Below are 15,654 nucleotides of genomic sequence, written 5' to 3'. Positions count from 1 at the left end.
CTTACATCTTTAGTCCAAGTGCTGGCCAAAACAGGAAAATGATATAATGGAAAAGCTCTTCTTCAAGATTCTGAAACCAAGCCCAAATATTAATTACATTCTTGCCCTGTGAGTTAAGGAAGGATCATTATCCCATTTCACAGATGGGTGAAATCTGAAGCAAGGTGACGAATTTAGTCAGTGGTAGATCAAGGAATGGAACCCTTTTCTCAACCTCTTGGTATGTGCTCTAACTCAGTGTGTACCTACACAATGACATTGCTTTAAGCTTACACTTAATTACTAAATTGTTTCTCTAGCAAGAAAGCAAACCTTCCAATGTATTCAGTCAACAAGCAGTGAAAAGTTCTTGGACAGACAGAAAAGAAAATCAAAACTGCGAGAGACTGAGCCTAACAGGAATGAAAATAATAGTTAGCACTTGCAGGAACAAATCTTTCTCTGACTGGCACTGTGCAGTTCCAGCCCAAGGTGTCCTTGCAGGGTACTGGTCAGAGGAAAGCTTGGCCTGAGCACTTTCCTTCAGAATGGATGAGATGCGCAGTGAGATTGGAATGAATGAACAGCTGCTTCTAGGAAGAAAAGAAGAAAATAAAAGTTAATTAAACAAATAAATCCTAAAAGCTAGACTTGTTCCTCTGTGGAAGCAACCTCATCCCCACTGTCACCTGCAGAGAAGCCAGAACAGTTAGATGTAATTATAGGCCTTTTAATCTCCTGCTTATGGCATTTATAGGTCAAAGGGAACCTTTCAGAGCACAATTGTTTTGAAGGGAATAATAAAATAAACCAAAAAAAGCCCAAAGCATTGTTTCTCATGAGAGATTTTCTAACAGTTGCTCTGTGCTTGATGATAACTGAACCCAGACATTATTCTCATCTTATCTTCTCTTTCTCCATGTGAAAAGACTTCAGTTCTTCCTTCATTTATTTGCTGTATTTAATGAGAGTTATTATATTTTATTCTTTATTTTGTTCTCTCTCACAGTTTCTCTTTTTTTATGGGGCAAGAGGTGGGTCAGAGAGAGTTTCTAAGACCTTAACGTGAGCCTGAAATGTTGAATGACTATATAAAATGCAAGTACGATAAAAGAAACATCTGGTGCTCATTTGTCAGGATTGAAATAAGGCCCTTTAAAACATCATGCATGTGGTTGGGGCTTGCTTTTAGAAAGCACAAAGTTTCAACCCATACATCAAATCTAGCAGTAAAACTTTTCTCTCCAGTATGATGAATCTCACATGTTTTACCAAAATTAATGTGTGTCCCTTGCTGTTGTGGCTTTGGATATACATGACAGCTAGCGAGGACCTGATCTATGAGCTTATGTACCAAAATTGAAGTACCTGAGCTCTAGGAAAACATTTTAGCTGTCAGTTAATAATCGGCTGTTCGGTTGTGAGCAACTAAATAATGATCACATAATCTAAGCCACTGGTTTTTTTGATTGTGCACTTTTTACTTTGGTATCTATACCTGATGCTACAGAAGAAAATGCTGCAACACATGCATATGGGTAGGCTTTTCTATGCCAAACATCACCCAAAGGATGTTCAGTTCTCAAGTGTGAGTGAATGTCTGCAATCACTACTGTGTGAAGCAAGATACTATTCTCACAAAGCAGGAGTATGAAAGCATCAGGGATCCCATGCATTTTTTTTACCCAGAATGCTAGTTCTTCTACTTGTATCTGGGTCATGTGGAGTTATGATGGGTAGTGGCAAAGAAGACAAGAGAAAGCATCTTTTTTTTTCTGATCCATGCAGAAAAAAGCTTGAATAGGTTGCTGAACTGGGAGACAGGGAGGAGGGAAGGAGTTTCCTCCACTTGCTGTGTGACATTCTCTGCCTGACCAAGCTGCTCACAATTCACTAATGATGGAATGAAGGCATCATGGTTCCGGTCTCTGGATATGTTATTTGCTCCACTGCAAAATGTTATTAATTTTATACTTTTTAGGGATTGTCTTTATAAATTGACAATCCACTTTGCTGCTAAAATTGGCTTTTAGTCAGTTTTTTGCTGGAGTGGGGAGCCAGAAACTGACCTGGCAATGTGACACCTTTGTAACTTCAAGAGTCTTTTTGATATGAAAAAGTTTTATGGGATCATATGCAGAGGGTGCAACTTGAGAATAATTAGTAAGAAAACTCAGGAAGAAAACCCTTCATTCATGGGCAGTAGGTGCAAAGAAGATTTGTGATAATTAGCTCAGAAACCTCCAGTTGTATTTAGTATGTGTTTGCTCCTATGTATTTTTGTGTCACCATCTAGAATATATTTACATAAATAGGCACTTAGATCTTCAATGCCTAGTATCTATTTGCATGAGTTGCTGGCAGGCGGACTATATGGATACACTTGGCTCAACCAGCCAATTACTTTGCCACTTATCTTCATGTCACTGCCCTGCTTTGTTATTGCAGCCTTCAATGCCACTTCTGTCTTCATCAACACTGTCTCATTCATGCTGTTTGCTTTGATGACTTTGCTGGGCAACCTCTTTCGTGTTCTTGTCTCCTTGTGAGAGAGGCTTATTCTTCTTCAGTTTGCCTGTCTGGCTCACAAACCCTTGTGAATCGACTTGACAGTATTAACCTTACACAGAGGAGCTATGCTGGAGGATAAATGCCAGTGCTCTGCATGCTCTGGCTCCCATGGAAGTCAGTGGGAAGAAGACTAAGCATGGCACATCATGAAATATTACATTCATCTACCTCTGGATGAGATACTTGAACCAAACCATGTAAGTTTGTTAAATCATTGTGTCAGCTGCTGGCTGTGAAAGCCCATTTCACAGTGGTGATTCAACATACTATTTCTGCACAGCAAGGGCATGCGTTCATGTCTCATAGATTTTACTAGGTCCTGAGCACATGTTCAAGTGTCTGTTGAATCAGTTCCATAAATACCTCATATAACACTTTGCCCTGCTATTGTGAATTCCCATCGTAAGTACTTCATTCACATTTGACATCGTACCAGTGATGGGTGTTTCATATAATGAAAATATCCTGACTTCTAGTGAGATGATTGTTTGACTGTTTTGGTCCACCTATGTTTAGTGATGTGTTACTGACATGAGCAGAAGCATGGCATGAGGAAATAATAGATTTTGTATGTCAGGTAATCATAATCTAGGTCTCAAGCTTTCTAAGTCAGACATAGAATAAACAAAACAAAAAAGAAAAGAAAAAGAGGAAAAACTCCTCCTGATTTCAGTGAATTTCAGATTGATTGCTGTGACTGGAGGATTGTTACCGATGACACAAACCACTGTATTGGAATTTGGACACTGTGATCCCAAGGAGATCTTCAGTTCTGTGTGGTTTCCCTGACAAGAAAACCTATCCTTTGAGAATTGTAACATTTGAATTAATTTATGAGGTGACACGTGGAACCCTATGCTCTTGATAAGAGATTCTTGAATTTTGGTGGCTTGGAAATGCCATCTAAAATGCAAGTGTCCCTTCCAAATTGGACTTGCAAGTTCCCCAAACCGTGGTGGGAAACTCCTGAGGAAAGGCTTTCTTGCAGAGATGTCATGCATTGAAAATACTAAGAGTGCAATTTTCCCTGTGGTGTCTCGCCCCTCAAGAGTAGACTTAGAGGTACTAAAGGTGAGGAGCCCCTAAATGTGATGTTTGGCAAGTGTTTGTGAAGTGGCTTTTGCACTGCACAGGAGTCAGCGCCTTCTCTTGTTTGTTTGAAAGAGAACAACTAGTTTATGCAGCTGTACTGAGCTGTATTTGCGCCTGTGACCCAGTTAGCTACAGCTGTTGATGCAGCCTAATGGAGGGGAGTCGTGCACAACATTTCTGTAATGACACCTAGGCCAGAGCTGATCCTGCATGAAGAAAATTACCTACTGACCCCAAAACTTCTGAGGTCAGGAACGAAGAGAGTGATCTTTTAGGCCCTTGCAATGCACCATCAAATTTTGTGAAGTGCAGTCAGTAGCTCTCATTTACTAATCTTAGTTCGTATGTGGTTACTGGCAGAGATTTAGCAGTTTATTGTTTGAAGTACTACAGTCACCATTAAAGTGACCGGGATATTTCAAATTTGAGAGCCATCACTGGATTTTACTGTGATATACAGTGTATCACAGTAATAGCATATGGGATTGGTACAAGTCTGTAACTGGCAGCTTAACAGTAAAAGCTGTGTCGCAGAAATTTTACCACCCAGCAAGGTGGTAGTAAAAATACGTGAGTGTTGGCCAGCACAGCATTCACCAGACAAACACAGGTCCAGTTCTTGCCCACATGAACACAATCTTAGAAAACAGAGAACTATAGTTTTGGCCCAGTAGCTCAGTACTGAATAAGAGAAGGGCCAGCAGTGGTCCTGTCTGGACTGCCATTATAAATGGGGATTTTATGAGAATGCTTAGAAAGTAGAGGGGTTTGTCTGGCTCTTTTACACTGCTGAGATAAGTACATACAAGTGTGCTCAGGTCTTGATCCAGCAGAGTATTTAAGCATACATTAAGTATTTTAGCATTGAAGTAAAATATTTTGAAATATGATGCTTAAGTATTTTGCTGGTTTCGAGCCTTAATAACAGGAGATGAAGGCAATAAAAGCCCTCTCCAATCTCCTCGGTGAAGACTGTTGCCCAAATCCTGAAGAATCAGTTTTAAGGAGATATTTTAGGCTGATGTTTTGCCTAGGTCAGATTCTTCAGTTCCTGAATTGGGGGTGCTCCTAGTAGAGTCTCCATGCATTTTGATAAAATGTGTGTAGGTTTTGGAGTCCTCTGTGAGAAGAGTCACTTTTCAGTATAAAAGGTGCTCTATCAAACATCAGAAGAGAGAATGGGAAATTCAGCCTCATAGCTGGGTGGTCTAAATATTGGCACATGATCCTCTGCAGCAGTTTTAGATTTTGAAAAGCAGCTTTTCCAGCACGTGTTTAGAATTGGAATAATTTACAATGTGAAGAAAAAACAAATTACAGATTTCCAGTGTAAGCATCAAGGACCAGTCATCTCCTGTTTCCATATACTGCTTCTTGTGCCGGGTTTTGACTTCTGAGGAACTGAACAATGCCCAGGAGAAGGCCTTTGCTGGGAGAGTAATGCACAAAAGCTAAAGGAGTCTTAGTAATGTGAGCTGCAATCTGACATATTTTGGAGCCTTAAGTCCTGGATAGCTAGAATCTAGTCATCCTACTCCTGACCCTATAAGTGGAAGAGTAGTAAACCTGGCTGGCTGTTTATCCTCAGCACAGTGTCAGCCATGGACGGTTATGTTGCATGTGTATTCACCTCTCCTTCTGTGCAAATCACAGCAAGAACAGCTTCTTTTCCAGAGATGGGAAGTTCCTGGGTTTATTGTGTGTGGTAATAGGAAAATGTTAGAGCAACTGCTGATAAGGTGCTGATTTAAAGAAATGCAGACTGTAAGTCATGGGTTTCAGTGGACAGTTTTACCTTAGAAAGACTGAATAAAAGCAGGAAGGTTTTTGATTGTCTTCAGTGATCAATAGCTTGAATGTGAGAGCTAGATTTCTTCCAAAAGCAAGTGGACGAAATTAAATTGTTAACAGAGTGAACTTGCCTGTGAGGATTTTACATTGTCTAGCTCCTTAAAGAAAATACCAGCTTGCTGAGTAAACACAATCCCCTTTGCTTTGCCATCTTTGCATTGGTGTCTGCACAAATTCTTTTTGTTGTTGCTGGTCTGGGGTTTTTTTTTTGTATGAATTGGGTCACTTTCCTGTCTCCTTGCATTAGAGCATGGTAACAAAATCCAATGTGACAGTGCCCCAAATGTTCCAATGTTTTCAAGAGGGAGGTGTGAGGCAGCAAAGAAAGGCTCTGCCCTTGAAGGAATTAAATCTATTGGAAAACAGAATCTCCGGTCCTTCCAAGCACTTCATTGACTGACTTTTCAGCAAACTTCTGAAAACCTAATTGGACTATGTTTTGATTGGTAAAACAGATCTGGCAGGCAGTCCATAAGCAAAGGGGAAGATGATCAGGGAAATCTGAGATACATACCAAGTTAGTGTGGAAATGACCATCCTCTCAGGCTGATCTGAACTTTCTTGGACTGCTAGACTGTGCAAGAAGAAAGGAAACAACCCCAGGCTACTGCTTCTTTCTTTACCTGCTTCTCTGTGGTGAAGTCTAGGTAGTGCAAGTTATATAGACCACTTTGCTGAGGCAAGAGGAGACAAGCTGTGTGGTATGGGCAGATACTGGGCTCCGGGGAACCAGAACTTCAACATGTTTAGTGGGGGAGAGGAGGATTAGAGGGAAAGGTGGAGGGTGTGCTCTCTCCTACCCATGATATTGCTGCGGCTTGCTCTCCATGAGCTGATGCTGCTGCATACACACTGGCTGGGGATCATGACTGCCCCTCTTTCCAGAGTTTCCTTCATCCCCTCCTCCTCTTTTAGGTAACTGCCTAAAAAAGAAGATGACAAATCATAGGGTTTGCTAGATGGTCCTGCCCTAATGCAATCCGGTCAAGACAATTTTTTTTTTGACATCATGCCAAACTCCTTGCAAGAACAGCTATAACCTTTCCTTTTTGGAGTGGCTATATTTTGTTTTCACCTCTGATGAAACCAAAATCTGTGACCCATGTTCTGAAACATACACCATATACTGAATCCTGATCAGAGACATGTTTGTCTCAGGGTTAAGATGTTCAGAATGTTAATACCATTGCAGTGCATTCCACTGCAAACACACATGCTCAGATAAATTAATGCTGTAGGCATAATACTTGTGGTTTAGGTGCATATTTTCTTGCAAAATGGTTATAATTAAAAGCACTGATATCAGAGGTCCAGGAATGTAGAACTGGCATCCCTTTGCATCCTATATGAAACCTGTGTGTGATAAAGGATTCACATGGAGTGTAAATAAAGCTTGCACTACAAGACAATGAACATTGCAGAAAATCAGGCTCTAAACATACAGCTGAAATAGAGATTGAAGAACAAACGTGAGGAGTCAGAATGAATCCAAGGGCCCCATTCTAGTAGGTGATTGCAGATTTCTTCTAGAAGTCCCCATCTCTGTGTAGAGGTGAATATCCCCTTGATGTTTCAGACTCCCCACTATTTCAAAGGAAATCCATTTTGCGCGTAGCTGTAGTTGTTCGGTTGTGCTTGCAGGTAGAACTGACGTTGTAAAATCGCATATAATTATTAAAGCATATTTGTTGATGTAAATCTCCTCTCTTTCTTGCTCATCTTACATTATGTCTGAGTAATGTCATTTCCCCCTACAATTTCGACTGGAATTACTGTACTCATATCTCCTAGATACAAGTTTCATTAGGGCCTCACAACCAGCTGAAGTTCAACCTGGCCAAAGAGAGATCATTATCTTCCCTATACCCTGCCTTCCTCTTTCTGCCTTAAGTCCATTTCTTTGTCTTTCCCAGTCACTGAGGAAAACATAATCATTTAGTGTATTTCTCAAGTCTGTTTCTCAGACTTGGACTTCACATTTGACTTGTGTCTTTTCTATGCTGGTACGTGCCTGTCTCTAAAGCTTGTAGAGTCTTTCTCCATAATATCTCTATGATAATGACAGCTACAGGGCTAAACTTCCATCCTGGGACTTGAGTCTCTGCTGCTATAATGTCCTTCTCTCTGTCTTGATGATTTGGATGGCTCTATCCAGAATGATTTTGTTATAACCATTGTGACTCATCTGCACAGGCTCACTTGTTCTCATATCTTTATCATGCTAAGCATAAGCTACTTGTCTTCACTCTCAAGACCATTCATAGCTACAAACTCTGGCCCTTTTATCATCCGTCACTCGGTATAATAGGTTCTGCAATAATCATGGTAACAGTTGTGGGCTGGAGTTTGCTTCCTGTCTTCACATGCAACAGTATATTACTCCTGGAGTAACCTCTTTGGTTTCAATGGGCATACTTGAGAGATTGCATACAACCCATTCTAAGTGAAGGTAGGAAAATCTGCTCTGAATTATTATTATATAATAAATAATCTCCAGATGAAATAATTGGATCGATTTCAAAATCAGTATCCTTTGAAATAACAAGAACAGATGTATCATCATGTTAACATGCCTTACAAATGAAGTAAATAGATGTCTGAGCATGAATGCCCTGACTGTTGTAATATTCATCAGCTCATGTTTTCTAATAACTGGGGTATAAAAACTATGAATAATTAGCATAATTAAATAAACTTGTATACAATGAGAACTATAATACTGCACCATTAGTTAGTTTAGAAAGCTTTCAGAGACAGATATAGATAGCTTTAAAACTGCACCGCTGAACCAATAAGCTGATTTACTAATCTTTGATCTCCCTGTGCCCAGGGCTACCCTCTTTGCAGTTAATAGTAGTCATCTTGGTAATGATGAAACTGTTTAAAAAGGAGCATTAATGGAGACTTAATTAAATATCGTTAAATAAACTAGAAGTAGCTCTTGTGGCCGCAGAGAATCATGAAATCATTGAGAGATGAGTGGATTTGACAGTTTCACTGAAGAAAACAGCTCCTTTCAAGTCCAAGATTTAGACTTTCCTAGAACAGCAGTCGAAATTGATTGCCATGATGAGTAATAGTACCTCTCTGTTTGGTTTGTTTATTTGTATAGTGGATAAAGATCTGTTTCTGTATGTATTATGCTTTATCAGAAAGTTAGCACTAACTACTTTAGAGTAGATAATAACTAAAAACTTGGAGATTACTAAAGTTTATTTTTAAAATGGTGTAGGGTGAAAATGGTTTATGTAGACTCTATGATGATTCTGAAAGTGGCACAAATAAGTAATTAGTGCTTTTCCTCATCTTTTCCCTCTGATATATTCCCCCATTGTCAACTGCATTAAGAGTTCATACATTTAAGAGTGCTTTCTAATTTGGTGGGAAAACATTCTTTGTAAATGAATGTGACATGCATTTAATTAAAGTGATAACAAATTGCTCAATTTTCAAAATGTTCCAGATAAAACACTGCCTTTTTATAAAAGCTTGCTTAATAGTGAAATCAGTCTCATTGATAAAGTATTATTATTCTAGCTGTAGGATTGCAGCATTCTGTGTATTAGGGAAAAATGTTGAGGAGGTGCTGTATACAAAAGTGTACGTATGTGAAAGACATTAATTTGGTTTTTGGGCAGATGAAGATCTTAGATATCAGTACAGTGACATCCATTCTGGTAGGAGTTAATCTTTGTGTAACTGATCCAAGTGATAGAGAAATAAAGATTTCCTAAAGCAGCAGACCATATTAGCATCTGCAATGCAAGTCTGTATTTCTGCCGCATTGCCCCCACAGTGCTTTATACCATGGGAGTTCCTCTAGAAGCATGCAAGTGCAGTAGTCTCTTCTTTATTTTCTATTCTTGCCTGACCCAGAGGCCTATTCTGTCAATGTGCTTTCCTGTGAGGATGGGGATATAACAAGGATTTTTAAAGTTTGATTTCCAAATTTTTTTTCCTTATTAAATTCCAATTCCGACATCTCATTTAAACATATGAGTTTGCTTTCATGCTATTGCTGTAAATATGCACCCTGATGAGATACAGCTGGCAGAAAAGCGAACGAATTAATTTAAAGCAATACATTTAAAACTGAAGTAGGTGCAGCACAGAGTCCTCCTGCAGGTCTGTGGCTTTGCTACCATTTCTCTTATTTTTTTAAAAATGCTTTTCTCTATACTCTGTGTTTGGTAAACATGTGAAAGGGGATGTGGAGCAACTAAATGATATGACCCCTGCTACTGCATGCTCATGGATGACCGTAGCGACCATGCATAGCCCTGGTTAAGACTCACTAGATTTTCCTCCCCTCTCCAAAATGAAACTAACCCTATAGGACAGAGCTGGCCCAAAGAGAATTTGAAGCAAACACCAGAATTTACTGGACACTACATTTCACAGAGTAAAGAAGTTGAAAAGAATATCAGAGTAATATTCTTTCTCCAATTCTTTACATTTACAGGAATTTGTAGGAAAATCAGAGACAGATATGATTTGTTTTCTTAGTTTGTGGCACCTTTAAATTATATCAGTTTTATGTAAACATAATATTCAGATAGATAGTATTAAAACATTAGATTCCTACAGTACCATTCTTTTAAGTTGCAGGCTAAGGGAAGTGATTTTTCTTTATATGCTTCTGATAAAATTCCAAATATCAATTATTTCTTTTTGTCCCACAAGTGAAACAATTAGCCTGCAGGAGATGCCAAGAACTTAAAAACTGTTCCAATGTGTTGGCTTGTACGCCTGATGGCTTTGTAAAGTAAATGTTTCCAATACTCCTGTCATCTTACTACACATGCACATAGTGCTATCCTAATATTCTCATCTGCTACAACATTGCATGGTGTCTAGAGATCACAAAGAGTCAATCAAGCAGAGCTACTCCAGAACAACCAGTGATATCATGAATAAGTGACCTCATCTTTTCTATTGCCATCCGTGCCCAAGGCCAGGAAATGAAAGGTTTTAATCTATTCTGAAACCAGGGTGTTGATGTGCTGCTGTTGGGCTGTGACAAGCAGCAGTAAACAGTCTTCTAGGTATAATAGTCAGGACTGTCATGCACTTAATTAGTGCTATATGAGCTCTAGTTGGCCTTACATACTATTTACATTCCACTTTTGATACACATTTAGAATTGGGAGATCACAGTGCAGATCTTTTTTTTCACCTTGCAAGTGGGTTTATTGGGAAGAGCTAAGGTCTGTGCCAAAAAAATCAAGTTACTCATCCTGTAAGGTACTCAGGGCTTTTAATTCTTGCTTCAGGAGACGTACCACCAGTACTGCTTCAGTTAGAGTCCCACTTAGGTACTCAGCTGTCTGTTTGTCTTTTCAGTGTGTCAGTTATCCTTTCTGCTCCTGTCTCACTTTTCCTTGCCATTGTGAGTCTGTTTCATATTTAGCATGGTGGCCCACCTACTTTTCTTGTCGGATGTAATTAATGTCACAGCATCCACAGGAAGGAATGACATTTGAGAACTGGCTGCACAGACTGGTTCCCTTAGCAGGATCATACGGTATGACTGGTCAAATACTTCACTAATTTTTCTGCCTAGCCTTTTCCAAGGTTGGGAACTCCATCTGAAATGTGCTCCAGCTGAGCTGGCTGTGTGAATCATTTCAGATACATGAGATAACAGCTTAAGCCAGTACATTACATGTATTTATGGGCTTTCTTCCTAGCCAAAGTGGCTAGTGGTGTGGCATACTATATATAGTCAGTGTCATACCACTCCCTGCATGTGAGTGTGGTACAACCAAGCCTTTAGAACTGTCAGATAAAACAGAATTTGAAACCTTTAGCCAGCAGCAAACTACACTGTCACAGTCATTAGACTAAAAAACATGGAAATGCATTAGAGCTTGTTGTGAAAGTATATTCTGTCTAATCACAGCTACAGGCAAGCAAGAAATAAATCATCAGAATGAAGGTCTGATTTAACAGCAAAAAAGTCAGGAGGAATTTATAGGCTGTTTACTTTAAAAGGGATGGTGAACCTTGTTTTTTGTGTCTATAATTGTTCTAATGAGATAACGTAAATGTTTCGTTATTATGTCCATGATGCTTAGCCCATTTCCTGAAGGAAAATATTGTTTCTGGAACTGGGATATCTCAAAATCATAAGCAGCAAGGTGTTGTTCTTTTGCAGAGAAGTTTGCTGGTGTCACTTGAGAAGACCAGCAAACCTCTCACGTGACTAACAGTGGATAAAGATAATTGTAGCTGGTGTCACAATCTGTCCTTGTGCGCCTTGTCAGGTGAGCACCACTCCCTTGTGACTGAAATAAAGTGCCAAATCCTATCGAGTTCTTATTTCCCTCCAATGCTCCTACCCCTCAGTTTCTTGCTTTGCAGGTACAGCTCTCGTATCCGGCAGCTGGAAGCAGAGGTATTTGGTATGCCATAGGCTGATTGCCTAAGCACTCTGCCACCTATGCCACACCTGCACTACACCTGTGCCTCAGTCTGCTGAAATCCTTAGTGTATCAAGTCCTTAGCAGACAGTGAATTCAGGTTCCTGGAGCACAAGTGACCGAATACAGTTTAGTTGCCCTGATATTTACCAATCTTTCCCTCTTGTTTTAGATCACAGACTAATCCTGCTTCTGATCTCCATTACTAAACTCTCTCCAAGTTGTTTCATCTAAGTCTTTTCTTTTCATGACTACTACTCTGGCAGTAGATCACCAAATTTCAGAAACAAAACAAAAAAAAATTAGAGAGAGTCCATTCAAAGTCACTGGTATTATGGGCAGAACCCCTCCTGTTCCAGAAAGGAAGATGCATTCAGCTTAGTGGCTTTCTGTCATAGCTCATTAAGCAAAATCAAAATTAATCAATATACTGCAATTTCTTCATTTCCAGCTGAGCTAATCTGAAGTTAGGTCTCTGACATATGGGCTCCATTTCTCTTTAGAAATTCTACTTAAGCTTGTAGCCTTCATTTTAGCAGAGATTCAACAACCTGGGTCCCAGATACATACATTGCTTTGTTTGTGCCGAGAAAATATCATTCACAATTATTTATGAATGAAAAAATGTAGACAGAATTACATCTATAGCATCTGGCATAATGGGGACTTTAATCTTGGGAGGGCCTCTTTAATGCAATATTAAAAACCGGTGCATAGTTGAAAAAGATTAGTGTTGTCTGTGTTCATGGGCCCTTTTATGATTTAGGTCTGCCTGTTTACTTGGAACTATTGAATTTTTCTTTTGGGCGTAGACTTAGTATTGCTTTTAAAATGTGCATGTAATGACATTTTTGCTTTTATAAACTATCTGCCCAGACACAAACACTCTAAATGATAGAACAAACAATGCCATTCTTTTTTTTCTTTTTTTCTTCCCTCTTATAAAGGGAGCATCTCTTGTATGTGTTGGAAAGCCATAGCCATCTGACACTCTGGTGGCAGAAATTGAGTTCAGATGAGGAGAGTGCTCTTTATTCAGTGACCCACAGCAATTAATGGTAAAAAGGAAGTGTTTAGTTTTTTGCTCTAAAATCTGTGGCTTGGGATTGTTGTTTAGATTTCTGAAATGGAAAGACGTTGATGCATTTTGCAAAATAAACTGATACTACATTAAAATAAAAAATTAACTATCCCTGCAGCTTCACTGTGGCCCCTTTTTCTGTCACCTCTGTTCTGAAAAGTAGAGAGATTACATCAGCACAACCAAGTTTAAAGTTTAGCAATTCCCCTTTAATAGTGTACGTATATAATAAACTTTCTATTGCTTGTATGTCAGCTTTTATGAAAATCCCTCCTGAAATTCAGTTGTAGTATTTCACCTAGCCTTACTTTGAGAGTTGATATCTTGAAATTACTTGACATAATATCCTGTCCTTCTCCCATGTTTTTCCTGTTAACATTATTGATGGAAGATGCTCATAGGAAACTGCTCAAGGCTGAATGCATCTGGGTTACAGATGGAAGAGCTACATGTGGGTGCAGTAACATGAAGCATGCTCTGCACTAGGTGGTGCTGATGGGAGCAACTACAGCCTCCTTAGTACTCCAGTAAATTTACTGCCGTTATCTTTAAAATAAGAGGAGTTCAAAGATATTTTGAGATGTGCAGAATGGATTTCTTAGATTCTTAGACTTTGAGGAAGGGACTTTTGAGAAAAATGAGACAAATTCTTCAGAAAGTGACTTACTTGCACTAATGGGTTGCGTGAATGTAAAACTATGTTTGCTGTTCCTAAGGGAAGCCCCTAGTAGTATGCGCCTAGATCTCGGCCAGAATTTCTGCTTTTCTGGGACGTATTATATGAAGATCCCTCAACCTGTACAACCATTCAGAACATCAGACTTTTTATGTCTTGCCTAAAGAAAAGGAAAAGAATTTTCAAAAATAGGTACTTCACCCATAAGTACTTTTGAAAATCACGTGGATCCTAAACTATAAAGTTAGAAGCCTAAATACAGCATCTGCTTTTGAGAATTCTATTCGTGTTTTCCAAATTTGATTGCTTTCAGCTACTCATCTACGCGTATAGTGAGGTACATAAGTAAAAATACTGCGATTCATAGAGGTGCTGAGTATCCCTCTCCTTTTACTGACATCAGTGGGAGTTCAAAGTAGTATTAATTCTGAAGACTGAGGTTCTTTTATTTAGATACCTCATCATATAGTTTGCTACAAATTTCAGCATCCAGGTTTGAAAATTGTGGCCATAATCACGTAGGTCCCTAGAGATGACCCCTCTAATCTTAACTGATGAGGAAGTGGCTTGAGTTATCTTGATGCTTTCCAGATAATGTTTAGACAAAGAATGTCTGCATTGTTCCTTTTCAGTCTGAAATCTGCAGATCTAGTACTAGGGAGGAAGCATGGAAAACAATGACCTCCTTGTCAGAGACTCTGGTTTCAGTTGGGAACGGTCACTTGGCCTGTTTAGTTAATAAGCCCCAGAAACCTTCTGAATTAGAAAGAGCAAAGGATGTTAGTTTAGAAGGTCAGAGGGTTAACAATGGAAGGAGCAGTTGTACTCAAGGTCATTTTCTGAGCAAAGTTTAGCAGGACAAAACAAAGATGGGAGAAGGATTGATAGGAGTTAGAACACCTATGGCTCACATATTTCTAGACCTCATCTTCTGATAGTATAAATTGTCATATCTTCACTGGAACTAGTAGAATTATAGTTGTTTATGTTGGTGAGGACTAATTCCAAACCCTTAGACTTCTTATTGTTTTGAAATAGGCTGATGAAAAACCTTTCAAAAACATTTGGAATTTTAAATTGAATTAGCGGATGAGATCCCTATTTCCTGGTTCTAATTTACGTGGAATGCTAAACACTCTGTTTTGTTAGGAAAGGGAAAATGAATTTTCTTCATCTTCTTTTTTGTCTGCCAGATGTAGTGGAAAGCTTTTGAATTTAGCATATACACAAAGGTCAGGGCACCAGAGCAAAACCTAGGATTGTGCAAATGGCATGGCCTCTATAGCTTCAGGACATGGCCCTGTTGGGGGTTCAGTCCAGACCTAAATGAGAATATATTCCTTTGAATTCACTCATTCTTCTTCTGGACATTTGGAAAAAATAACATGGTCCTCTATCCCTGGAGATGAAGATCCTTTAAGAGTCTCCAATGACCATGCATCAGCTTGGTCAATCTGCCTGAATAAGTAAATCTTAATAGACCTGCGTTTTCTTCAGAGAAGAGCTGACACAGTTTGATTACTTTTATATTGACAGCTACAGCTTTATTAATGCCTTTTGTTGAAGTAAATGAGAATTGCAGAGTTCCTGAAAGCCTCTATGAAAATCACAGATTTCTAATGTCATGATAATCTCTTCATGAAAAAGAAACAACTTTTCTGCATTAGTGATTATGGGGAGTGTTTCCAATTTAACAACCAAACTTCAGCAGTATGACAACCTGAAGTATAAAACCAAGGCTGTGTAACACGTAGACCACTGCTCTCACTTTTCTAGCATTGTTCAGTTATTTGTTGTGACCACATAGGGAAACTAGCAGACAGCTCAAAGGAAAGGTTGGGTTTTGAGAGCTGCTTTATCAACATCCCTACCCCTTGCCTGACTCAAGTGCACATTTGGAGACATCTATTAAATACATCATATGAGGTATTTATTTAAAAGCCTCTGATAGGGGAACAGTAACTTCATTCCTGACTGTTGGG

Source organism: Strix uralensis, chromosome 11, assembly GCF_047716275.1.
Source record: "Strix uralensis isolate ZFMK-TIS-50842 chromosome 11, bStrUra1, whole genome shotgun sequence".
NCBI classification, from domain to species: Eukaryota; Metazoa; Chordata; class Aves; order Strigiformes; family Strigidae; genus Strix; species Strix uralensis.
Note: the sequence above shows the minus strand (reverse complement) of the source record.